Genomic DNA, 27,861 nt, shown 5'->3' with positions numbered 1-27,861 from the left:
CCAAACTAGGCGCATTTACTACTGATGCTGGCAGGGCATTCCAATCCCTCACCACCCTCTGGGTAAAGAACCTACCCCTGACATCGGTTCTATAACTACCCCCCCTCAATTTAAAGCCATGCCCCCTCGTGCTGGATTTCTCCATCAGAGGAAAAAGGCTATCACTATCCACCCTATCTAAACCTCTAATCATCTTATATGTTTCAATAAGATCCCCTCTTAGCCGCCGCCTTTCCAGCGAAAACAATCCCAAATCCCTCAGCCTCTCCTCATAGGATCTCCCCTCCATACCAGGCAACATCCTGGTAAACCTCCTCTGCACCCTCTCCAAAGCCTCCACATCCTTCCTGTAATGTGGGGACCAGAACTGCACACAGTACTCCAAGTGCGGCCGCACCAGAGTTGTGTACAGTTGCAACATAACGCTACGACTCCTAAATTCAATCCCCCTACCAATAAACGCCAAGACACCATATGCCTTCTTAACAACCTTATCTACTTGATTCCCAACTTTCAGGGATCTATGCACACATACACCTAGATCCCTCTGCTCCTCCACACTATTCAAAGTCCTCCCGTTAGCCCTATACTCAACACATCTGTTATTCCTACCAAAGTGAATTACCTCACACTTCTCCGCATTAAACTCCATCCGCCACCTCTCGGCCCAACTTTGCAACCTGTCTAAGTCTTCCTGCAAACTACGACACCCTTCCTCACTGTCTACCACACCACCGACTTTGGTGTCATCAGCAAATTTGCTAATCCACCCAACTATACCCTCATCCAGATCATTAATAAATATTACAAACAGCAGTGGCCCCAAAACAGATCCCTGAGGTACACCACTTGTAACCGCACTCCATGATGAATATTTACTATCAACCACCACCCTCTGTTTCCTATCCGCTAGCCAATTCCTGATCCAATTTCCTAGATCACCCCCAATCCCATACATCTGCATTTTCTGCAGAAGCCTACCATGGTGAACCTTATCAAACGCCTTACTAAAATCCATATATACCACGTCCACTGCCTTGCCCCCATCCACCTCCTTGGTCACTTTCTCAAAAAACTCAATAAGGTTAGTAAGGCACGACCTACCTGCCACAAAACCATGCTGACTATCACCTATCAATTCATTACTCTCCAAATAACTATAAATCCTATCCCTTATAATTTTTTCCAACATCTTGCCGACAACAGAAGTGAGACTCACCGGTCTATAATTCCCGGGGAAGTCTCTGTTCCCCTTCTTAAACAATGGGACAACATTCGCTAACCTCCAATCTTCTGGTGTAGCATTGCGACAGCAGGTTTGAACTGTAAGTGCCGGTCACATTGATGCAACCAGGTGCCACACAAATAGCTTGGCTGAGAGCCCAGACAACTATTAGAATAACAGAAGACCTGATCCCCAGAGGAAATGGTGTTTTATTGGTAACTCAGGTTCTCTGGTCTCTGTAGTCAACTTCACAGTGCTTGTTGACATAAGTCAAGTGTTTCAAGTGTTTGCGGTTTGTAGGTTCTTAACCTCCAAATGGCCAGGATAATTAACTTTCATTTGCTTGTCATCTTGACTTCTTTTCAAAGGAGAAAGTGATGAATGGATTCCAGTTTTACAGTGTTTTTTTACACATGCAACTTTACACTGTGGTGTTTATTGACTCTAGAAAGTGTGCAATTGAATAAATGGGCACGAAAGTGCAGAGTCTGGCATAAGGGACATGAGCAGCCTGAGTTTGTGGGTTGAAGAGCACAGCATGGCATAGGAGGCATGAAAGGACAAAGGAGATGTGTACAGGACAGCATTGAGGGCATGGGGGACATAAAAGGTGGGTGAAAGGGCAGAGCTTGGCATAGGGAAAATAAGGGAAAATAGGAGCTGGATGGGGACTTAACTTGGTACAGGATGCGTGAGGGGATCTTATGAACCTACATTTTGAAAGGTCCCCGAACACACACTTGGGCACATGACTTCTCTAAGAGGCCGTGAACCAAAAGTCTTCAAAATCCTAGCCCGACTCAATGAAAATTGTGGAGGAGTTGGAGATACCTACCTGCAGAATGGAGCTGGCCAGGTCAGGAGTGCTGGATATGAGGTTCTAACAAGAAGCAGTCCACATCCTTCAAAGGTGCTCCCGAAAATTTGATAGCCCAAGTATGGGGTCGGGGATCCTGGAAATGGGACCTGTCCACCAGGAATCTGACTTGGTCAAAATCAGGCCTAAATTTCCAAAGCTTCTTTGAGAAGCTATGGAGAGACGGTCAGGGCTTAGGATGGGAGAGGCGTAGAGTGGACAAAGGAAGTCAAGGGGAGTCATTGTGAGTGACTTGGTTGTGGGGGGTGGTGGGGGGGTTTAAGTTGCATAGTTACCAAGGAGTTAGACTCGGATTTTTTCTGCCTAACAATTCCTGAGTAATTACCAAGATACATAACTCAGAGTTAGAGGGGGAGATTCTCCGATCTCCCAGCCGCGTAATTTCCACCAGCGGAAGGTGGTGCTTTATTTGCCATGGGGATTCCCATTGACGTCACCCCATTCTTGCTGGAAACCGACGGGCAGAGGTGCAGTTCTGGCGGGACCGGAGAATCCCACCGCTGTGAATGGCCGGAGAATTCAAATGGTCCTGGGGAGCAGGGAAGTTATCCATCAGAAGTTCAGAATTCCCAAGCAGTCCCCACAGAGTAGTTGTGTCGGGGCTTCCGGGAGGGTCCCGGAGCGTATCTTGAGGGATACCTCCGATCTCTGACTAGTCGGAGACTGGAAGATCCGGGCCAAATTATTTGTTTTATAACACTGTAATTATCTCTTTAGCAAATATCGATTAAATGAGAAAACAGTTCACTGTCTAGTCCATTCAGAACAAGATACAAGATCCATAAATGGAATAAGCAAATCGTAGCTGGTTAAACACAGGGAAGATTTGCTCATAATGCATCCTAATAGATGACTCCTTTCAAGTTTGTTTTGTTTAAGTAACAATGAGAAATGGGCAACACAGCCCTTTTACCTTTGGAGATTTGAAGCTAATCCCAGCCCAGAGATGAGTAACTGAGGTCGCTTGGTGCTAATAGTTGTAAAGAATCTTAAATAGAACGTGTTCTGATGATCCTAGCCAAACGCCCAGAGGAAGTGTTTCGAAGGCAAAATCCTACTCTTATCCATCAATCTTGGTGCACGCAGGATAAGAACAGGAGAGGGATTTTTTTTCAAATAACAGTTGAACTTGGATATTTTAGAAAATATGCTTATGGTGAATATGTAAATTGTGTACCGCAGACCTGACCCATTCTCTTGAGTCAGAAGTGACACAGAAATAAATGTGAATTCTTTCTTCTTTCATGGTGACCCCCCCCCCGCCCCTTCCCCACGCACCACCACCACCCCCCCCCGCCCCTACTCCCCCGACCCCATGGAGTAACTTCCAAAGAAAATTGCACAAGAAGTGATCTCTTGCCTAACAACGTGATCAAGGCCAGACGTTCCAAACAAATTATAATTTTATCTTTTCCAAGAATCCAAATCCAGCTGGTGAGGAATAATCTTAATGATCGCAATACTGGACAAAAATGCACCTCTGGCATGCAGCTGACTGCAACTGATACGTGCTCAAGGTTTAGGCTACTTGTTAGACCCTGCCCGTGGTCGCATTCAGCCAACTTGGGTGCAATTTAATTGAAATAAAACACACCACGGTGAGGATCTTCAGGATATTCTGTGAAAGATTACTGGCAGTCACCCTCGATCAGAGTTTTTTTGTCAATTTGGCGGTTATTTGTACAAGCATCAACATCAGCCAGCTACAGTCCTTGCAATTAATCACCTGCACAGAGGAATTTATACCATCCAGATGGGAAAGGCATCCAAAATGAGAAAAATAATAAGACTAATTAATTCTTATCTGCATAGCACAATTAGATAAATGACCAACAGGCTCCATCACCTATGGCTAGGGCTTGGATTCCAATAAATTAACTCAACTGGCCCCTTTTTATAATGCAAGTTAAACTATAATGGGAATGAAAAAAATGGAAAAAAGAGAACGGATTATTCTTTGGATTAAATTCATGTTGGACAAAGGATCACACAAATAATCGTGCAGGATGCGTTGATGTATTAAATATTCACAAGTAGACCAGACTCTATAGAATACAATTTGGGAGCATTTGATAATGTTACGCTGATTATTCCTGGTTCAGTCGGCTGGTTGATTTGAATATTTACAGAAAAAAGAATACTGTGGCTGCTTTCTGAATCTCTTTATTTTAATTTTTTATTGTGGTATTTTAGTTACGAACATCGACAGATTCAAAGATTGAAGCCTTTATGCTTTACTGGGAAAATGATGTGTCAGTATCCAATCGTCCTTTTTTATACAAGAGTTGCAATGAGGATGTTAATGAGTGAACTTATCTAAAACGTAAATAGCCACAAGTTAAGTCTCTCTAGGGGTGGCACGGTGGCACCCTTCCTCACAGCGCCAGGGACCTGGGTTTGATTCCTGGCTTGGGTGACTGTGCGGAGTCTGCATGTTATAGAATCATAGAATCCCTACAGTGCAGAACAAGGCCATTCAGCCCATCGAGTCTGCACCGATCACAATCCCACCCAGGCCCAAATCCCATAATCCCACATATTTACCCTGTCAATCTTCCTGACACTAGGGTTAATTTAGCATGGCCAATCAACCTAACCCACACATCTTTGGACTGTGGGAGAAAACCGGAGCGCCCAGAGGAAACCCATGCAGACACGGGGAGAATGTGCAAACTCCACACAGACAGTGACCCGAGTGACCTGAGGCTGGAATTGAACCTGTTCTCCCCATGTCTGCGTGGGTTTCCTCCGGGTGCTCTGGTTTCCTCCCACAGTTTGAAAGATGTGCTGGTTAGGTGCATTGGCCATGCTAAATTCTCCCTCGGTGTACCTGAACAGGTGCCGGAGTGTGGCGACTGGGGGATTTTCACAGTAACTTCATTGCAGTGTCAATCTAAGCCTACTTATGACACTAATCAATAATAAATAAACTCTTGGCCAGAATTTTACCGTCCCGCCCTCTACAGAAGCGGAGTGGGCGAGGGGCGGACAATAGAAATGTCCATTGACCTCGGGCGGGATTTTACGGGACAAGCAAGGCCATAATATCTGCTCTTAGAGTAACAAGGAGATTTGTCAACAAAACTTACAAGTGTCAATAAATAGCTGTGTCTAAATTTGGAACAGGCAAATAGACAAGAATGTTATCTGGATTATTGTTTTCTAAGGCCTTAAGAATTCAATTAATAATTAAGTTGAAAGTCTAGATTTTAGAGATAAAAGGTACATTCATAAAAATTTTCAAACTACATGAGATACTTTGAAAGGGCTTGTTCGCGGCAGAGTTAATATTCAATTTTAGGGTCAAGATTAAAGGGATTCTACAGCTTTTAATTGGAAATATTCTTCAGCGTCGACTCCGCTTGATAACAACATCCTATGAGATTACAAGCTATCAGATGGCCCATCTACCCCTGTCAGGTGGGAAGGGGGAGGCAAATCTATGCAATTTAGCAACAGAACTAAGATCAAGTATAATGCTGTTTTCTAAATTCAGCAGCACATGGCCAATTTGAAAGTGTCTGTCTGCTTGAGAGGAGGGCACTGTTGACTTTTATATAATACTCGCAGTGTAAGGTAATAAAGTACTTTTGTCACTTGGCTTTAGTTAATCTAAGACCACAATGACTTTGTTGAAGGTCTCATTATCGAGAAGCCGTGCCTCACGCCCGGGCCAATAGACTTGCCCCTCATTAAACTGTGCCTTGTTAAATTGCAGATTTGGGTAAACGGTGGGTAATATCAAGGCTTCAGTCTGACAAAATTGTTTGCTAATGCCCTCAAGTCACATTTTTTTTTTGCTTGAGTCCAACACCCAACAACATAACAAGGTAGGCACTTTATTAACCATTTTCAGCAATAATGCTCGCTTTCTTATTAATTCATTTGTACCCATTACTGTAAAATTAAATATTTAATCCTCTGACTGCTTTTCATTTTGGAAATTATTGGTGCTTAATGGCAATACAGTAAAAGTGGGCTGCTTTCATAGCAAATTGCAGCATTCAATTGTACTTTGCGGCTCTGCTCATGAATAGTGAATCCTTTAATGCTAAGATACTTCATTTTTACAGTAGCCTGCTCGTGTTAATTTGCCTGCGATTACTGCTTTTGAGTATAATATATTATGTGCGGATATTCTTGTTTAAATTGAATAGAGGGGCATATGTGTTCTGTGCAACTCCTCCAAACCCCCCCCCCCATGACAATCCCCCCCCCCCCCCCCCCCCCCACCCCCCCACCAACAACAAAGTGGGTGAAGGATTGGAGATCACTGGGGTTTGGAACCACGAGCTGTAGCCTGAATAAACACTGTCCAAGATGACAGCCTTGGCTCATTCACAATCCCATCTGCAGCAGTAGGGGAATCCATTATTTTTATAATCCCAAGGGAGAGAGAGGTCTCCAGCATCATTACTTCTAGGGAAATGTAACTGACTTCACAGCACACCCTAATTTGCTCACCGTAATTATAGGTCATGCACTCCTTTGTAATTTATAAAACCTTTGTTCTTATCAATAATGAATGGCCATTGCCAAATCATACAACTATAATATTTTTATATTATGAAAATGTTAATGTGCTGCAGCTGAGGCTTATCAGCGGTCAGCCGCTCTATTAAGTAGTCACCAGTTAGTTCACGCAAATTGGTTATGTTAATGTCCTGCAACTAGAATGTAAAACTTGGACAGGATGAGGTTTTGGCAATTAATTTTTTTCAGTCACCAGACAGACAGGCAAATTTATTTTCCCCCACTCTGGGAATAGGCTAAGAGGAGGTGAGGTGGAAAAAGCACTTCAGAGAGATATGTGACCTAATTGAACGCTCTAAATAAAGCAGGAACAATGGGAAGGATTGCATCCTCATTCATTCAGCTGACAATGTTTTGCAACTTAAACCTGTTTTATTAATTATGTTTGACATTTCCTTAATTAGTTTCATTTACATCAAATCAGCCCCTACCAGACTATTGCACCATACATCATTTCTCAGAATCTGCATACCTACAGAAAGCCAGCTCGATTTAATTATACATAAAAAGTGTCTGGCTTATTCTCCGCGAGATGTTGCAAGAGAGGAACGGGTTGTAGATCGAGTGCCATTATTTCTCCCCATTTATCTTTTCCGCGCATCGGAAAAAAAGATCGGGCCAAAAGGGCCTGGCATCTTATGCCCATCTCCAGGGTTGTGTCATAAAGCATTAACACAAAGGATGCTCTGGAAATGACAAGCATGGAGATTTTAATGTTAGACTTTATTAACTGTCGCAGACTGGCGTTATGCTCTTTCAACACATGGCGCACCTGAGATAAGCAGACACCACTAAATTAGGCTGATAGATAGATGGGCCTGACAGGCGTAAGCAGCTGGTGTTGAACAACTTAATCACCCAGTGTTTTTGTAAGAGTTTGAATATCTATTGATCCAGTTAACATCAAAAAGGATTGAGAAGGAGTCATTGCCTAAAAATAAGTTGTACAGCTCCATTTTCTTTTTAAAAAGTGACCATTCAGTACAGAAAATGCTGGAAAATCTCAGCAGGTCTGACAGCATTTGTGGAGAGAGAATAGAGTCAATGTTTCGAGTCTGGATGACCCTTCGTCAGCTCTGCTGTCAGACATCCTGAGAATTTCCAGCATTTTCTGTTTGGTTCAGATTCCGGCATTTTGCCTTTATCCATTAAAAAGTAATTATTTTTGTCAAAGTTGCCCATTTAGGTTTTTGGACTAACTGAAATCAGTTGTTGATCACTTTTCCTTCCATCACTGGGTTAAATTAAACTACCTTCGCGTGACCCTGTAAAATCTGTGTTATTAAATTTACTCTAAGTGAATCCTCTAAAACCTCAAGAAAAACAGTAAAATGAATAAGTAAAATGAGCGAGGTAAGGTAATGTTATTCTGAATCGCAATTGACTGCACATTTAGTTACATTTTTCCTTCCTGTTCTTTCTCATGGCTCATAACAAATGGATCCAACTCTGGAAATAACTCGATAAACCTTTCTGCCTTGTGGTCCTTTAAAAGCCCCAAAATGCATCTTTTAATCAAGCTTTCAGTCATCCCTTGTAATTTGTCCTTGCTGGCTCAGCATTGATTTACATTCAGCTCGCTGGGAAGTACCTTAGGCGGTTGATTACATTGAAGGCGCCATTTATTACAAGTTGTTGTTGTTTAAGAATAAAGGGAGCTGATATTGATGGCATCAGAACAAATACCGATAAAAACCATACAGTATTCACGAGCCATCAGGGTCATGCAAACAAGGAACTTGCATTGTTAATTGCTTGTGTTTCTCACTACATCTCGTGTAGGTAATATTAACACACTGAATGATATAATACACAACAGTGCCACTTTCAACTTCACACTATTTGACTTGCTTGTAAGCAAGGTTCTGCATTTTTCTCAAACGAGTAGTGGGGGCATACAAGGGATTCAGGTATTCAGGTGGTGACAGGGGAAAGAGGAATATTCAGATCCAACACGTTTCAGTCCTCGGTCTATGCATAGTTAACCAAAGGCAACCAGGGCAGACACTGCCATGGGTAACGATGTCGCTAAGTTATGGAAGGATTAGCAAGACAGGTTACCCACTCTGTATTATAGGTGCACCATAGAAAGCATCCTTTCCGGATGTATCGCAGCTTGGTATGGCTCCTGCTCTGACCAAGACCGCAAGAAACTACAAAGGGTCATGAACGAAGCCCAGTTCACCAGCCTCCCATCCATTGACTGTGTCTATACTTCCCGCTGCTCAGAATAGCAACCAGTATAATCAAGGACCCCACGCACCCCGGACATACTCTCTTCCATCATCTTCCGTTGGGAAAAGATACAAAAGTCCGAGGTCATGTACCAACCAACTCAAGAACAGCTTCTTCACTGCTGCCATCAGAGCTTTGAATGGACCTACCTTGTATTAAGTTGATCTTTCTCAACACCTGAGCTATGACTGTAACACTATATTCCGCACCCTCTCCGTTCCTTCTCTGTAAACGGTGTGCTTTTCTGTACAGAGTGCAAGAAGCAATACTTTTCACTGTATACTAATATATGTGACAATAATAAATCAAATCTAATCAAATCCCGATCCAATATTAGTAAAGAAGGGAGGCGTAGCGGTATTGTCGTTGGACTAGTAATCCAGAGACCCAGGGTGTATCAGTTTCCATTCCGACCATGGCAGATGGTGAAATTTGAATTAAATAAAACAAAACTGGACTTTAAGAAGTCCAATGATGACCATGAAGCCATTGTTGATTGTTGTAAACACCAACTGGTTCACTAATATCCTTACCTGGTGTGGCTTACATGTGATTCCAGATCCACAGCAATGTGGTTGACTCTTCAAATGCCTTTGGGGATGGGCAACAAATGCTAGCCCAACCAGCGACACCCATATCTCATGAGCGAATTAAAAAATGTTTGTCCATCGAACATAGGATCATGAGGCCATGATACCCCAAATAGTTGGGTTGCCTCATAGGTCAGTTTAGCTCAGTGAGCTGGACAGCTGGTTAATGATGTGGAGCCAACAGCATGGGTTCAATTCCTGTAACCGGCTGAGGTTATTCATGAAGGCCTTCTCAATCTTACCCCTCGCCCACAGAATAGTGTTCCTTAGATCACCATCAGCCAGCCCTCCCTCTGAAAGGGAAGAACAACTTATGGTCATCTGGGTCTATGGCGACTTTACCTTTTACCTAGTTGGGTTGAGATGTGCTGACCAAACTTGCACATGAAGGAGGAATTGGAGGGCATGCAGTGCCCGTGGAAACATAACCCAATGAGGATTCGATACCTTCAAGAGAAAGAAAAATGGAAAATGGGCAAGGAAATAAAAAACAAAATAAACCATTGGAGAATGTAGACAGGCATTTATAGGCAAGGACATAGGGCCCGATCTTAATGGCCATTCACGCCAAGCTCCCGCTGCAGCGAAGTCGGAGAATTTGGCACCCAGCCAAATCTCCGTTCACTGCAGTGGGATGGGAAAATCCCGCCGGCGTGAACGACCATAACATTCCGGCTTTAGGGTTTTGATGATAATAATGTTCATAAAATCATAGAAACCCTGCAGTGCAGAAAGAGGCCATTCGGCCCATCGAGTCTGCACCGACAACAATCCCACCCCAAACCCTATCCCCACAACCCGAAACATTTACCCCGCTAACCCCTCTAACCTACACATCCCGGGACACTAATGGGCAATTTAGCGTGGCCAATCAACCTAACCTGCACATCTTTTGAGTGTGGGAGGAAAGCGGAGCACCCGGAGGAAACCCTCGCAGACATGGGGAGAATGTGCATGTTGTTGCCAATAGAAACTATGTTCATGTAATTTTATCTTCAACGAAGCCAAATGCTAAACTTAAAAATCTGTTTTTTCTTAAACACCCAATTTGCTGGATTGTCAAAGTGGAGCCGCACTGAGGACATTGTTACTGCGTCTCTGTACCCTGCAGCCTGACCCTGTTTCTATAGCAGCATGCTTCACAGCAGCAAGTGCAATAGGCTCTGTATAACACCTCTCTTGTTCAGTGGCAGCATGCAGGGATTAACAGACAGCACACTGCTGGTGCATTTATACTTTCCTTAAATTATATATCTTTTAATGAAAATAGCATTCAATTTCCCTTCATCTTGGCACAGTATAAATCATTCTTTTTTTTAACCAGGTAGGGGGAATTTCCTTGGAGAACACCTTGGCGGCCTTTCCTTATAGCGGTTTATAAAATGCTATGCTACCACCAGAACAAAACATACAAAAAGAAAGCACAATAACCAAGTCACAAATTCATGGCGCACTTTTTCTTCGAATAAACATCCTTTAATTTAATTTTGTTACAACATTAGTATGTAAGGGGAGTATTTTAATGTGTTCATCTCTCAAGCAGTCAATCCATAAAGCCATTACCTGTTTCGGGCCTAGTTTTCATCAAAGGGAATTAAAATGAAGAGTAAGGAATCAGTAGTCCATTACCAGTAATAGTACTTTTCAATTAATCAGTAAGTAGCTGGGAAAAAAAAACGCATTCAAATGACTTGCTGCTTCCAAAACTACAGACTTCTCTTTTTGTAGGTGACATGTTAAGATGTAAATGAGGAAGAAAACTTACATAAGCAACCGCGGCTGCGAATGTTCACATAATTTCATTGCTCATTCATGCTCATCTGGTTCCACGACAGATTATTGCAAAGTTAAAGCATGTTCATAGATGCAATTACATTTAAAAGTGTCAGGTTATATAACAGAATTTAAGATTGCATTAATGCAGTTGTGAATGTACTAATGTCATCGCTGAGAATAACAATATAGCATGAAACTGTGAGTCAAGGAAAGGAATCCGTCAGGATTAAATACAATTATTAACAATTCAGCCACCATTTCAGATGGATCATGAGGTTAATAAAAGAATATATCTCTAATATATATAATTTATGTTTAATATTTTAATAGATCACAGGGTAACTCCAGGTTTTCCTGTCACCATTTAATTTTGGAGCTCTATAGTTTTACTATGAATTTCTTTGCAATAGTTGAAGTCCTCAAACAATTATGATTTCACCTTTGAACATGATGACATTCCTGCCCTCTTTTTACAAGTTATTAGTTACTGAAGTTTGTACTGTCCACACTTAAGACAGGTTTGTCTGGGGTGACCCCAATAGAAAATGGAAATGGCGGCACGGTGGCACCATGGTTAGCCACTGCTGCCTCACAGTGCTACTGGACCCAGGTTCAATTCTGGCTTCGGGTCACTGTCTGTGTGGAGTTTGCACGTTCTCCCCATGCCTGTGTGGGATTTTTTAAATTCATTCATGGGACATGGGTGTCGCTGGCTGGCCAGAATTTATTGCCCATCCCTAGTTGCCCGAGGGCAGTTGAAAGTCAACCGTTCTGCTGTGGCTCTGGAATCACATGTGGGCCAGACCAGGTAAGGACGGCAGACTTCCTTCGCTAAAAGTCATTAGTGAACCAGATGGATTTTTTCAACAATCAATAATGGCTTTCTGGTCATCAGTAGATTCTTAGCTGAGTTTCTGGATTAATAGTCTAGCGATAATACCACTAGACCAAGGCCTCCCCATTGCCTGCTCTCTGGATGTTCTGGTTTCCTCCCACAGTCTAAAGATGTGCGGGTTAAGTTGACCGACCATGCCAAATTGCCACTTTGTGTCAGGGGGATTAGCAGGGTAAATACATGCGGTAACGAGGACAGGGCCTGGGTGAGATCAAGTCGGTGCAGACTCGATGGGCCAAATGGCCTCCTTCTACACTGTAGGGATCCTATGAAAATGAAAGACTTTGTGATTATTTTGATAGCGCTCCATTCATACTGCGGAAAAAGTAATTTTAAATCCTGAAGGACACAAGGACCAGCTTTTCTCAGCTCCCCCATTCTGACACTCCCGACGTGCCCCAGATGTTTTTTTTCTCTCTTTATTCTCCAAGAACAAACACTTCTAAAATGATTTTAACACACTTCTTGGATGATTTTCCTTTCCGAATAGAAAGAACAGACACCATTAAGTTGAACCTCAGAGCAATTCACACATTGTAACTTTGTTGTAAGCATGTTTAAACTGTAGCTATTAAAAGCCATTAGCGGATTACTGGTGCTCTTGGCCTAAAAAAAAAACTGATCTACTCATCTTTGCTGAAATCAGAAACCGTGAATTTGGTACTAATCTTCTACCCCATTTAGAAAAGTAAATTGAAGCTAAATTAACCTATAATTCATCTGCTGTTTCCCACTATAACTGGTACAGTTTCATTTGATCCAACCTTTCGAAATGTGACAGCCGCAAATACAAATCCCAGACTGTGCTACTTGAAGCAGTGAAGCCAGAAGTAGGTGATAAGGCCACCACCAGCCTGACTAAATGAGGACCTCGAGCTATCCCAGTGCCAACAAGATGGAGCGACACAAAAGCAAAATACTTCAGAGGTTGGAAATCTGAAATAAAACAAACTAAAATTCTGAAAATCGGCAGGTCAGATGACACCTGTAAAAAATAAAGCCTGGAATTCTCCAACCTTGTCCGTGACTGGGATTCTCCAGTCCCGCTGCAGTGAATGGAGTTTTGGCTGAGTGCCAAATTCTCCGTTCCTGCTGGCAGTTGTGGCAGGGCAAACAAGAATGTCGGCCGGTGTGTCAGTTTTACACACAATTCTCAGAATGGTCTTTCTCGGGTGGCACGGTGGCACAGTAATTCGCACTTCCGCCCCACAGCACCAGGGACCCAGGTTTGATTCCGGCCTTGGGTCACTGTCTGTGAGGAGTTTCCATGTTTTCCCTGTGTCTGCGTGGGTTTCCTCCAGGTGCTCCAGTTTCCAACTACAGTCCAAAGATGGTTAGGTTGATTGGCCATGCTAAATTGCCCCTAAATGCCAGGGGGATTAGCAGAGTAAATACGTGGGGTTACGGGAATAGGGCTTGGGTGGGATTTGTGATCGGTGCAGACTCGATGGGCCAAATGGCCTCCTTCTGCACTGTAGGGATTCTGTAGTGAGCAGGGAAAGTCTTGGGGAGAGAATATTTTTAAAATATCTATATTGAGAATGACTGATTTAATGTAAATCTGACGTGGAGATGCCGGCGTTGGACTGGGGTAAACACAGTAAGAAGTTTCACAACACCAGGTTAAAGTCCAACAGGTTTATTTGGTAGCACAAGCCACTAGCTTTCGGAGCGCTGCCCCTTCATCAGGTGAGTGGGATTTCAGTTCACAAACAGGGCATATAAAGACACAAACTCAATTTACAAAATAATGGTTGGAATGCGAGTCTTAAGACTTTAACCTGTGTTGTGAGATGTCTTACTTAATGTAAATCTGTCAGAGATCTATATTTATTCAAGCAGATAGTTCACAACAGGTATGATTGGAGTTACATGATCAGTGAAGTGTGATTATGCAATTGGCTTCCTATAGTCTGCCTCAGGCCCTGATTGGACAATAATAATTTACCATCAGTAGAAAATCTGATTGCATATTTTTTATTTCTGGCATTAGCTATCAGATCAATGTCCACATGCATGATGTGGTGGCCATTTTATGTATCTAGGTGCCAACAGAAGGAAGTCATTAGTGAAGCTTTGAATTTAGCACAGATTATAATGTGCGAAATGTAATACTTGAAATGTCAACATCTTCACCCGCCCCCCCCCCAACCCCCCCACAAATTAGGAACATCCACCTTATGTGGTATTCCCCACCTCGCCCCCCACCTCGCCCCCCCCCCCCCCCCCCCCGTCCCCCGTCCCCCACCTGCTTGGGATTGTCACCTTTACCCGTCAATCTGATCCCCACACCTGACTGGACTCCCCCCGCCCCGCTGGCCCAACTTGACTCCAAATCCATCCCCAAACCCACCCCACCCCCACCCCCTGAACCGACCCAACCCCAAACCTCCCCCAACCTGACCCCCACCCCCACAACCTCACCTGATCATCACCCCATGACCCCGGCCCAACAATGTCTACACCCCCACCATCAAATCCCCCCACTTCTGATGTCTGACCCCTCCATATCTGACCTTCACCCCCGCATATCGGACTCTCCCATGCCTGAGCTCCCCACATCTCATGTCTGACCCTCCCCCCATCCCTCCAATGTCTGATCCTGCACATTTCCAACCATGAACTGTAATACTGACAACCCTCAATTAGATCCAATGATGCCAATACACTCAAGACAGGAGCATATTCCAGCAATAGTTTCTGTTATCAATCTGCATCATTAACTTCAGAGTTCCCTCTAAACCGCATGGTTGTGCAGCCATGCAGTTCTTGGGAGTGTTCAGTGTAGGAAACAAACCGGCCATGCAGAAGGAAAGTTCCCTTTAAAATGCACGTATGGACGTCAATCTTAAAGGGACCATGTAATGCAGCAAGCTCACATTGCATATGAATCAGTAGTTGGAGGGAACATTGCACCAGACTGCCTCAAAGAACTATCCTTGCCTGTTTCCTATTTGCCATTTAGCTGCTGCCTACCCTTTGGAAAGATCAGCATAGATATCAGTTTAGCTTTCACATCTACACTGATAACAGAAAGCCTGATGTCTCCACCACCTATCTTGATATCACCATTGTCTTTATATTCTGACGAAGGGTCATCTAGACTTTAAACGTTGGCTCTATTCTTTCTCCACAGAAGCTGTCAGGCCTGCTGAGATTTTTGAGCATTTTCTGTTTTTGGGTCTTTATATTATCGGATTGCTTATTCAAAATCCAATCCCAAATGACACCAAACATTGCATGATTCTATGTGGAATGTATTAATATCAATGCCCTCTTAATGAAGTCTGTATATTCTTACCGTGCAGACTCATTCTTTTTTGCCAAAAATAGGCACTGGGAAATATTGCCATCTATCGGAAGAATGACTTTTTCCAATCTCGGATATCCTTCACATGGGCCCAAAGGAGGCCAATGGAGGCAGGACCTTCATTACCGTCTCCAGTTCTCACAAAGCTCCTCCCCTATTAACCTCCACTTTGTCCCTTCCAATTTATCATATGTTGCGTATCATCTTTTCTTGTATCTTGGGCTTCAAACAAAGTCACAATTACATGTATACATAAACCATGATATAATAGTAAATCATATCGATATCAAGAGGCATTGACAGATTTATGAAGTCTCCGAAACATCTGTAAAATATTCCGAATCTCGTGCAGCAAAAACAATTTGACTTATTCGAGTCATTGTAAATCAGTAACCCTCATAATGCTTTATGTGTGATGCAGCAGAATGTCTTTATTAAACAGCACTCCGATCAATGGCAGAAAGGGAATGGGACATCCATTAGCAATATAAACTCCAGATATACTTTCATTTCCTGGATGTTGAATTTCAGGTTTTTATTATCTAGAGATGTTTTAATGCTGCAGATACCATATAGTTTTGAGTGGACATGGGGCACAATGGTGGCATAGTGGTTAGCACTGTTGCCTCCCAGTGCCAGGGATCTGGGTTCGATTCCCGCCTTAGGTCACTCTCTGTGCAGAGTCTGCACATTCTCCCTGTGTCTGCATGGGTTTCCTTCGGGTGCTCCAGTTTTCTCCACAGTCCAAAGATGTGCTGGTTAGGTGCATTGGCCATGCTAGATTCTCCCTCAGTTTACCCGAACAGGCGCTGGAGTGTGGCAACTAGGGAGTTTTCACAGTAACTTCATTGGTGTTAATGTAAGCCTTCTTGTGACACTAACAAATAAAATCCTGCTTTCTTAATTTAATTTGATTTATTATTGTCACATGTATTGGGATACAGTGAAAAATGTTGTTTCTTTCATGCTATACAGACAAAACATACCATTCATAGAGCACATAGGGGAGAAGGAAAGGAGAGGCCTTGGGATATAGTGTTGCTGCTACCGATAGGGTGCACAGAAAGATCAGCTTAATAAATGATAGGTCCATTCAAAAGTCTGATGCCAGCAGAGAAGAAGCTGTTCTTGAGTCTGTTGGTATGGGCTTTCAGACTCTTGCATATTTTTCCTCATGGAAGAAGGTGGAAGAGAGATGTCCGAGGTGCATAGAGTCCTTGATTATGCTGACTGCTTTCCTGAGGCAGTGAGAAGTGTAGACAGAATCAATGGATGGGAGGCTGGTTCGCATGATGAACTGGGCTACATTCACAACCCTTTGTAGTTTCTTGTGAGCAGGAGCCATACCAAGCTGTGATACATCTGGAAAGGACGCTTTCTATGGTGCATCTGTAAACATTGGTGAGAGTCGTAGTGGACATGCCAAATTTCCTTAGCTTTCTGAGAAAGTAGAAGTGTTGATGGGCTTTCTTAACTATAGCGTCAGCGTGGAGGGATCAGGATAGGTTGTTGGTGATCTGAACACCTAGAAACTTAAAGTTCTCGACCATTTCCACTTTGTCACCATTGATTTAGTAAGAAGTCTCACAACACCAGGTTAAAGTCCAACAGGTTTATTTGGTAGCAAATACCATAAGCTTTCGGAGCGCTGCCCCTTCGTCAGATGGAGTGAAAATCTGTTCTCCAACAGTACACAGAGACACAACATCAAGTTACAGAATACTAATTAGAATGCAAATCTCTACAGCCAGCCAGGTCTTAAAGGTACAGATAATGTGGGTGGAGGGAACATTAAACACAGGTTAAAGAGATGTGTATTGTCTCCAGACAGAACAGCTAATAAGATTCTGCAAGATCAGGAGGCAAGCTGTGGGGGTTACTGATAATGTGACATAAATCCAACATCCCGGTTTAGGCCATCCTCATGTGTGCGGAATTTGGCTATCAGTTTCTGCTCAGCGACTCTGGCCATGCTAGATTCTCCCTCAGTTTACCCGAACAGGCGCTGGTGTGTGGCAACTAGGGAGTTTTCACAGTAACTTCATTGGTGTTAATGTAAGCCTTCTTGTGACACTAACAAATAAAATCCTCAGTTCTGCACACATGAGGACGGCCTAAACCGGGATGTTGGATTTATGTCACATTATCAGTAACCCCCACAGCTTGCCTCCTGATCTTGCAGAATCTTACTAGCTGTTCTGTCTGGAGACAATACACATTTCTTTAACCTGTGTTTAATGTTCCCTCCACCCACATTATCTGTACCTTTAAGACCTGGCTGGCTGTAGAGATTTGCATTCTAATTAGTATTCTGTAACTTGATGTTGTGTCTCTGTGCACTGTTGGAGAACAGATTTTCACTCCATCTGACGAAGGGGCAGCGCTCCGAAAGCTTATGGTATTTGCTACCAAATAAACCTGTTGGACTTTAACCTGGTGTTGTGAGACTTCTTACTGTGCTTACCCCAGTCCAACGCCGGCATCTCCACATCATGACTACCATTGATTTAGACAGGGGCCATGTCTTCCACTACACTTCCTGAAGTCGATGACAAGCTCCTTCATTTTACTGACACTGATTGCACCATTTCACCAGATTCTCTATCTCTTTCCTGCACTCCGTCTCACCATTGTTTGAACTGGGTGCAAATTGCACAGAAAATGGTACAGGTTTTCCTGAAATTGTGGTTGCAGTTCCTTCTTGCTTTGAATAATCATGCATGTAGAATTTTCCATGACCCAGTACAATTAGGCAATGTCATTGAACCTAATTTTTTGTCTTTTTATTTAAATTTAGTTTCTCTTTCTTGTCCATCCGTCAAGGCAAAGATGACCACGTTCATCTTCTGGGGGTGTTTGGTGGGGTTCCAGTGGGGATGCAGTGGGGACATCAATGGACAGTGTCAGCAGAGCAGTGCCAAGGGGCAGTGCCAGGGTACTATCTGGGCATGACTCTCTCCTCCTCAGGATCCACTCAGCTGTGGGCCTGTTTGCTAGGTGCACATTGTCGTGAACCTGTCGTGCTTCACGTTGGTTTGCCCTTATGTCAATGTGAATGGACAGTCTAATGTGGGGGTCTATCGTGTGTAAACGGGGGAGATGGGGACAATCGAGCGGGGAAATCCCACAGACGTAAAAGCCATTTTTGGTCTCCAGATCTATTTCTCCGTCCCCTCTGTTGTTCCCACCCCACCAGATATGAGGGCAGAAAATCCCCCCATTGCGTTTTCTCTCTGCCTTTGGCATGTGTTTGCTTTCGAAGGAGGTTGCACTCATGTTTTATGAGTTCCAACGATCCTGGGGAAGCTTCTCCCACCTCTCAAAGTCTGTCAAAACAGTGAAGTGAAAACTTCAGTGTTCTTGCTGTGCTTCCTTTGGCTGCCATGAGACCGCACCCCAGACTCCAAAGGGCCTGGGTGGGATGTGGTTGGTACAGACTCAATGGGCCGAATGGCCTCCTTCTGTACTGAAGGGATTCTATGATTCTATGAGAGGATTCAGATTTGTCATGAGTGTCAGGCATTCTGGCTACATAACTGGCCCAACTCAGTTCTGTTTGTCGCAGTGTGGTGTGGATGCTTGGCAAGCCAGCTCAGTAACTATCTTCTCTACACAAGCTCTGTAATGCTGCTCAGGTGAAAGTGGCTGATCTTGGCACTACACTAGTGTACAGTCAGAGTGCCATGTGTGTCAGACAGTGTGAACAGGGCTATTCTTCTATTGACTATCAGTTGGTAGTCAGATTTAGTCCTCCTCATCCCCAAACTGATGTTTGAAGTCTGCTGAAGACTACACGTTCTTTGGCAATTCCTGCATGAATTTAGTCATCAACATAGATTGCTCAAGATAATATGTTATTGAGATAAGTTTAAGTTGACTGATTGTAGTCACAAGTAGGCTCACATCAACACTGCAATGAAGTTACTGTGAAAATCCCTTAGTCGTCATGCTCCGGCGCCTGTTCGGGTACACTGAGGGAGAATTCAGCATGGCCAATGCACCTAACCAGCACGTCTTCGGACTGTGGGAGGAAACCAGAGGACCCGGAGGAAACCCATGCAGACATCGGGAGAACTTGCAGACTCTGCACAGACAGTGACCCAAGCTGGGAATCAAACCCAGCTCCCTGCCGCTGTAAGACAGCAGTGCTAACCACTCTGCCACCGTGCCACCCTCTAAAGATAAATGAATGTATGCACTGCTTACAGATTCTCATCGTGAACTGAAAACTGATATAGAGATAGGGCTTTGCTGGAGCGGGCTGGTCCATTCCTTCAGTCTTCTTCGTGGAACTGAAGTTGTCACATGCACTGGAGTACAAGTCCGGGCTACATTGTAGATCCAGCTCTGAACCAGCAGCTGTTGCACAGTCAACAGCAAACAGTGAATCACAAAGCATATCACTGGAGACCTTGGGCAGGATTTTACACTGGTGGGGTTTTATGGTCCAGTTGAAGTCACTGGAGTTTTGAATGGCTCATTATGTTCTCTGGACCTGCCCCTCCACTCCCAATCCTATCCCACTCCATCCCACCACAATAGAGCCATAAAATTTTGCCCCTTATCTTTCTGTGGAGTTGCCCCAGACTGGGCAGCTTCCTGTCCATGCGATATATTTCAATTGCCAAGATCACCATCATAGAAGGCAGAGAAGAATACGTTGAAGAGGATTGGCAATCGCACATGGCCCCATTTAACTCCATTAGTGACAGGAAATAGGTCTGAAAACTCAACACCATCCAGGGTATGCGCCAACATGTCTTCACGGAACTGTCGAACCATTGTGATGGGTTTCTGTGGGCAGCCAAATTTTTCCATTACCTTCCAAAGGCTCTCACATCTTACTGTCAAAGGCCTTGGTCGGGTAGTATAGAGATATAAATTCTGTTCTTGGGATTTCTCTTGGAGCCGTCTTACTGCAGTCTCATTTCAAAGGTTCCTTCTCCCTTTCTGAGACTGTACTGACTCTGACAACAGATCCTGCTCGAGGCGTCACCCTGAGTGATTCAGGAGGAACCTGGTGAAAATTTTGCCAATATCGGAGAGAGTGAAGTTCCGCTATGATTGTCGCAAGATTAGTGAGTTCCTCTCTGCTTTTACAGTTGGACATTGAAGGCATCTTTGTATTCTTACGGGGGATGGTTCCTTGCTCACACATAGACATCAGCGCGCTCCTTGACCAGGTATTGACCTCCAGTTTTGCGGACCTCAGCTGGGATAGTATCAGCTCCTAGAGCTTTACTGCTAGACAGGAGTTTGATTGTGTTCATTGTTTCTATCAGAGAGGGGGAGTCATCAAAGAGTAGTTGATGGAAATCTATGACAGCCAGTGGATTGCTTCTTCATTGATGGATGAAGACCAGTTGAGGATTTGGTTGAAATGTTCTGCCTATCGTTTTGAATTTGGGATTTTCTGTTCGGCATTTTTCCCTTAGCACCGAGAATTGGTGATGGTCCAGTAGATTGGGACATGTAGACAGATTTGAGAGTATCGTATATTGCCAATCTTTGGGCTGTGCATCTGACTGGAGTTTGCCTGCTTTCTGATTCGGCCGAGTGTCTTTCATCTCTCTGAGCTTGCACTGTACTCTCCTGCAGTTTTAGATTGTTAAAGTTTTGAAGGTAAAGTTTTTAAAGTTTATTTATTAGTCACAAGTTCACTTAGATTAACACTGTAATGAAGTTACTATGAAAATCCCCTTGTCACCACACTCCGGCGCCTGTTCGCATACACCGGGGGAGAATTTAGCAAGGCCAATGCACCTAACCAGCACATCTTTTGGACTGTGGGAGGAAACTGGAGCACCCGGAGGAAACCCACGCAGACACGGGGAGAATGTGCAGACTCCGCACAGACAGTGATCCAAGCTGGGAATTGAACCCAGGTCCCTGACACTGTGAGGCAGCAGTGCTAACCACTGTGCCGCCATGTTTGGATAGCGATGATTTGACATTGAGACAAATCTTGGAGGGACACTGTTCCTCTTCCAGTATCTAGATTACGTCATTGTTTTCATTGAACCAACTTCGATGTTTACGAGAGGTGGGGCTAAGAACCTCAAGAGCAGTGGAGTACAGTATACCCCTGAGAGTCGCCTAGTCATCCTCAAGGCAGTGTGTCCATTTCCATTGTACACAGATGATTCTCAAGTTCCTCTGCATAGAAAGCCCATTTGAGCCTTGAGACATTGAGTTGCTTCTGGACCTTCGTATCATGAGGGAGTCTGGGTGGGATAGACCTTATGTTTAGCATTGAAATTTTGTTTTTTATTCACTCCTGGGACATGGGCATCACTGGCTGGGCCAGCATTTATTGCCCATCCCTAATTGCCCGAGGGCAGCTGAGAGTCAACCACATCACTGTGGGTCTGGAGTCACATGTAGGCCAGACCAGGTAAGGACGGCAGATTTCCTTCCCTAAAGGACATTAGTGAACCAGGTGGGTTTTTCCAACAAATCGACAATGGTTTCATGGTCATCAATACATTGTTAATTCTAAATATTTTTTAGTGAATTCAAATTCCATCATCTGCCGTGGCGGGATTCGAACCCAGGTCCCCAGAACATTAGTTGAATTTCTAGATTAATAACCTTAGCGATCATGCCACTCGGCCATCAACACCCCATAATGATGGTCAGTCCAGCAGTTAATGCCACACATGGCTTTCACTACTCGCACATTCTGCCTGTCCCTCAACTGGATGAGAACATTATCGATTAGATGCCATCGCATACAAAGCAGGCTACATCCTCGATGTCTTGTGATTGGTGAGGTGAAAAGCTGTGTTGGTGATGAAGAACTCATGCTCAGCACACATCTTCAGCAAGGGGAGGCCATTGCCATTACAACTGCCAAAGATGACCCTTTCGCACACTCTGACATTGAGGTCACCAACAATGATTCGGTTGGTCTGACTTTGGCACAGTCGCAATCAAGATGTCATTATACAGTTTATCCTTGACTTCACTGGGGTGCTCACTGTACAGGCACACACACTGCTTGTTGCAGTGCTGGGGAAGTATAAAAAGCACCCATCATTAACACCCTCGGGAAGACAGGTCAACTTACTGGCGAGATGGTTCGTTACAGCAAAGCCTACACCAGTTTTGCGCCATCCTTCTTTTCCCCACAGCCACTCGCAAAGAATATGGAACCTGTACCGATTTCTTTTAGCTGCCCCATCTCAGGTAGATGAGTCTGACTGAGGGCGGCAATCCCGCCACTGCACCTAGCCAGCCCTGTGTCAACAAAAGCAGTTCTTGTCTCAGGTCTGCCAGCTGTGATGCTATCCAGCATACGGTCCATGTGCAAATGATGACCGGTGTAATCTTAACTTTCTTTTTTGAGATTGAATGGCTACCGCATTGAGGAATCCCTGTCAGCTGAAGCCTGTTGGTCAGGGGCTGAAGCAGAATGTTTAGGGCGCATTTTTCTAGCTCCTTCTTCATACTAGATAGAGGAGCAGTGTGGTCGTGAAGAGGGATGCTCAGTCATTCAGAGGGTGCCATGTTCCACTTCTGTTTCTTTCCAGGGGGAGATGACCGTATGGCCTGAGCTTCATGTGCACAGGTTCATAGCTACAGCTACAGTGAATCCACACCCGCCACTACATCATGCACCCTTCGAGCCTGCTCCACCATTCATTTTGATCATGGCTGATCATGAGATCCAATATCCTGATCCCGCCTTCCCCCCATAGCCCTTGATCCCTCTAGCCCCAAGAGCTATATCTAATTTCTTCTTGATGGAAACGTAGAATCAGTCTTCACATTGCAGGGTAGACAAATGCCCAAGTCACTGAGGGACAGGAGAGCTGACAGCTATCCTCACCTGGTTTGGCCCATCCATCAAAGCATTTTACCCAGGTGTGGCTGCGGTTGGATGCTAACAGCTACTTGGGACCCCAGGTGAGGGCCAACATAGGATCAGACTAGGGAATTCTCACAGCAACTTCATCGCAGTGTTAAGGTAAGCCTACTTGTGACACTAATAATAAATGATACATAAAAGAGGAGCATTAATGGTTCCAAATATGACTAAAGGAAAGATTAGGTTTGCCGAGTGATCATCAACTAACCACCAAGCTCTGTCTATCTCTATCCTGCTGCACTTTTGAGAGATTCTCTGCTATAGGACCCCCTGAAACCCCTCGCCCTGCCCCACACTCTTAGAGCTGCCAGACCTCACATACACCTACACAGTGATGTTAAACCCAATCTCCCCAGTGGCATCTAAAACTGGGATATTTTTCCTCCAGTGCTGCCAGATTTGGGATCAGCTCCATGTCCCAATAATGGCAGATCCCAGCATAACCAGGAACCCTCACGCAAGCAAACTGATCAAGGACCCTCCTTTTATCATATGGAATGTGTATATGACTGGCTCAGTCAACTTTGTGCTACTGGGTTCTTCCTCTCTCACCTCCTGATTCTGTTTCTTCCTGTTCTGGGTCTCCATCTATCTTCTTTTGCTTCTGACTCCCTTCTCTTTCTTCTCTTATTCTTTCACTCTCCCGTCATTCCTTCACTCCCTCTTCTTTTTGCCTTTTGGCTGCAGAGACAAGGGGCACCACAGACTAATGTCTTCTGGCTGACTAATGTAAATGTATTCTCTGCTCCATTTCGCTGCTTTCGCTGGGAGGGAAGACATTTAGGAATGCAGACTTTTCCAGAACTGCCACCCATGATTAACAGACAGAAGATATACTTGATCTGACCCTCAGCTTCCAGACTCCAGACGTCAAGCCCTCCACAATTTTAATGTTCACAGTCCCGTAGTTCAGCTGGGAATTAGCCAGCTACTCACTGAGGATATTATAATCTGAAATTCAGCCAGCATTAAGATTTGACTTGAACCTTCCGGTCGAGTGGTCAACACTACCAATGGAGCTGTCGTGTACATTTTTTGTTATGGGGCGGCACAGTGGTTAGCATTGTTGCCTCACAGCACCAGGGATCCGGGTTCAATTCCAGCCTCGGGTCACTGTCTGTGTGGAGTTTGCACGTTCTCCTCGTGTCTGCGTGGGTTTCCTCTGGGTGCTCCGGTTTCCTCCCACAGTTCAAAGATGTGCGGGTTAGGTTGATTGGCCGTGCTAAATTGACCCCAGTGTCAGGGGATTAGCAGGGTAAATATGGTGGGGTTGCGGGAATAGGGCCTGGGTGGGATTGTGGTCGGTGCAGACTCGATGAGCCGAATGGCCTCCTTCTGCACTATAGAGAATCTATGGTTAGTACCTATCTCTGCACGGGGCAGCAAGGTGGCACAGTGATTAGCACTGCTGCCTCATCGCGCTAGGGACCAGAGTTCGATTCCCTGCTTGGGTCACTGTCTGTGCGGAGTCCGCACGTCCTCCCCGTGTCTGTGTGAGTTTCCTCTGGGTGCTCCGGTTTCCTCCCACAGTCCAAAAGACATGCTGGTTAGGTGCATTGGCCATGCTAAATTCCCTCTCAGTGTATCCGAACAGGTGCCGGAGAGTGGCGACTAGGGGATTTTCACAGTAACTTATTTGCAGCGTTAATGTAAGCCTACTTGTGACATGAATAAATGAACTTATTTGTTTGGTGTTGGTTTAGTTAATCATGATCCATGGGTTGATGATTCAGTGGTTGTGTTTTTGCCAGATTGCTTAACTGGAAATTCTGACCAATTTCCCACAAAAATTTTATTTTTACAGTTCCCAGTATTTATTTTGTTTGAAATCCTTTTACGATTTTTGAAGTCAAGCAGCAGATGATTGGTGATTCAGTGATGATTAACAAGTAGCTCCTTAACATTAATGAAGCAAAGGAAAAAATAGGAATTGTTTTTGCGGTAGTTAGCTGAAGGTTTTACTAAAGTATAAATCAGGAGTTGTCACATGGATGGTGGGAGCATCTCATTCGTCCTTCGAGACATCTTGCTGGGCCACCACCTCACCTCAACATCATTAGAATCCCCCTACTTGCTGATTATTGTAGCAAATTGCAAGTTCTATTTAGAAGCCACAATAATGGCGGGGGGCGAGAAATGGAAACGTTACATGTTCTACTCATGCTAGGATTAAGAAGCATTGTTGAGGCAGTGTAAAGGAAGCTTTACTGTGCATCTGACTTATGCCACAGTTGACCCAAGAGTTTTTGAAGCAAAATGCAAATATGGACTTTCCCCATCTGCACAGAAATTGTAAATAAAAACTCATTGGTTGCAATAGCATGACTTCAACAATACAACTTGGCCCTCAACAATATAGGAATATACTTCTCAGGTCTCTGAAATTATCATTATTTATATATAGGAAACAAGTTATAGAGTAATCTCATTCACTAAAAATGGTAAAGATCTGTAGACCAAAATTTTACTCATTATTTTGCTATGTTTTTGACAGATGTCTCTTGTTAATCAGTGCTGCACTGTAATCTACCACTCTGTTGCGAAACAGATTTCCAAACAAAATAATGGTCAAAATCTCTCACTTATTTTTCGATATGTTTTTTATATATTCTCATTCTTTCTTCTGTGCTCTTCATGTGACTGCCCTTTTAGCACAAACAGTTCCTGACCCTTTTAATGTCATTTCTTAACTGCTAGCGGGCTATGGGAGGAATAAAACAGAACACTTCAGCTGGCCTTTTCCACGGCGATTCAAGATTCAAAGGAGCCTCCGCTGAGTTTTCTGTGTATCAGGAATACCGTACATTGTAAGCTTCATTCACTTTAATTGAGACCTCATCCAGTTGTCAAAGGAGAGGCAACAGAGTCAGCCTTGGCCCCTTCAACATTTCAGAGGGAGGGAGCTATTTTTAGATGATCTTGACATCAAAAGTGCTTTAAGCAGTAGCCTGACCGATGCAAAGGAGACAACTTAACTTAGTCCCTAATTTCCATCTTGTTAATACCTCGCAGAACACTCTCAGCGGAATAGCCAGGCATGCATTTCGAAGCTTTCCTCCCTTCCTCTTATCTGCGCCGGTCGTGTTTCCCAGTCCGCAGTGTGAATACTACATAGGAATGAATAGAAAAGCAGCCTCTGCTGATTCACTGATTAGATTCAGCAGGTTATCTGTGTCAGCTTGTAGCTCAGATGAAGGCTCCCCATTGGCTTCAGAGGACAGCTCATTTCTTGTCTCACAGTATAACCTGCTCATAGCCAGCTTGAATAAATATGGATTTTAAACAATTCCAGGCCCGATTGGAATCACAGTAATTCTTTCATTTTTAAGCACATAATGTATGACTCATTCTCATAAAAATTTATACCTCCATTCTCTGTTTTAATTTATGACCAACCTTGAGGCTGATGTTATACGAACATTAATAAAATGCCTGTAGATCAAAAGCATCACATTTCTTTGCATTCCCTGATATTATTATTTCACTCTGGTCCAAACCACACTAATGTACCCTTGTCAGTAGTCCATCTCACAACAACTACAATTGAATAACAAATTAGAAACTCACATATTGTCTTAATCATTCTAACAATTTAGATTTACTTTATTAAATTTAATTAATTTTTAATGACCAGTCTGCACCGTGTCACTTAATATGCTACAAGTTTGGTACTTTGTTCATATTTCAGTTTATTCCGATCATTAATAAAAAGTAATGCTATGTTTTTTTTATTGTCATTGCTCTCAATCATTCAGCACACATTTGATTTAATTTCTGTCAAATATAGATACAGTGACTAATTCTTGTGATTTAAATTTTAATATTAGCAAAGAAAATATTAAAATATTTATAAGATTCAATTTTACAGCAGCTCTGTTCACTTTTGCATTAGATTTTTTTTTAAAATCCAACCTCTCTGCATTCTGCATAGTATGTTACATTTCCCACAATAACGTAGCATGTTCCCATTCGTTGGATTCCACATGCACTGACCCAGGGCGGGATTTTCCAGCCTTCCAGTTCTGCTGAAGGTTCCCCAGCGGCAGGACGGGCGAGCCACGCAAAACACTTTAGCGGGACTGGAAGATCTTGTCGGCGGCCATTGCCGGGCCACATCCATCACCGAAAATCACAAGGCCTCGGGGGGGAGCTGGAAAATTCCATCTCCAGATTTTCATTCCCTGGTTCAGGCACACAGAGACGGGAGAATCTCTGCCTCCGCGAAGCAGACCTTTAAAAATCATAGAAACCATAGAATCCCTACAGTGCAGAAGGAGGCCATTCGGCCCATCGAGTCTGCATCGGCAACAATCCCACCCGGGGCCTATCCCCATAATTCCACATATTTACCCCACTAATCTCTCTAACCTACGCATCCCAGGACACAAAGGGGCAATTTAGCATGGCCAATGAACCTAACTTGCACATCTTTGGACTATGGGAAAATGGCTGCCCAGATGTCAGATTTTCAGTCCGGGGTAGTGGGTTGGGTTAGAAGTTGAGGCAGGTGGTCCCCGGGAGAATTGAGGAGGACAGCAGGTGTGGGGGCA

The sequence above is a fragment of the Mustelus asterias genome, chromosome 24, assembly GCF_964213995.1.
Source record: "Mustelus asterias chromosome 24, sMusAst1.hap1.1, whole genome shotgun sequence".
In the NCBI taxonomy this organism is placed as follows: domain Eukaryota; kingdom Metazoa; phylum Chordata; class Chondrichthyes; order Carcharhiniformes; family Triakidae; genus Mustelus; species Mustelus asterias.
Note: the sequence above shows the minus strand (reverse complement) of the source record.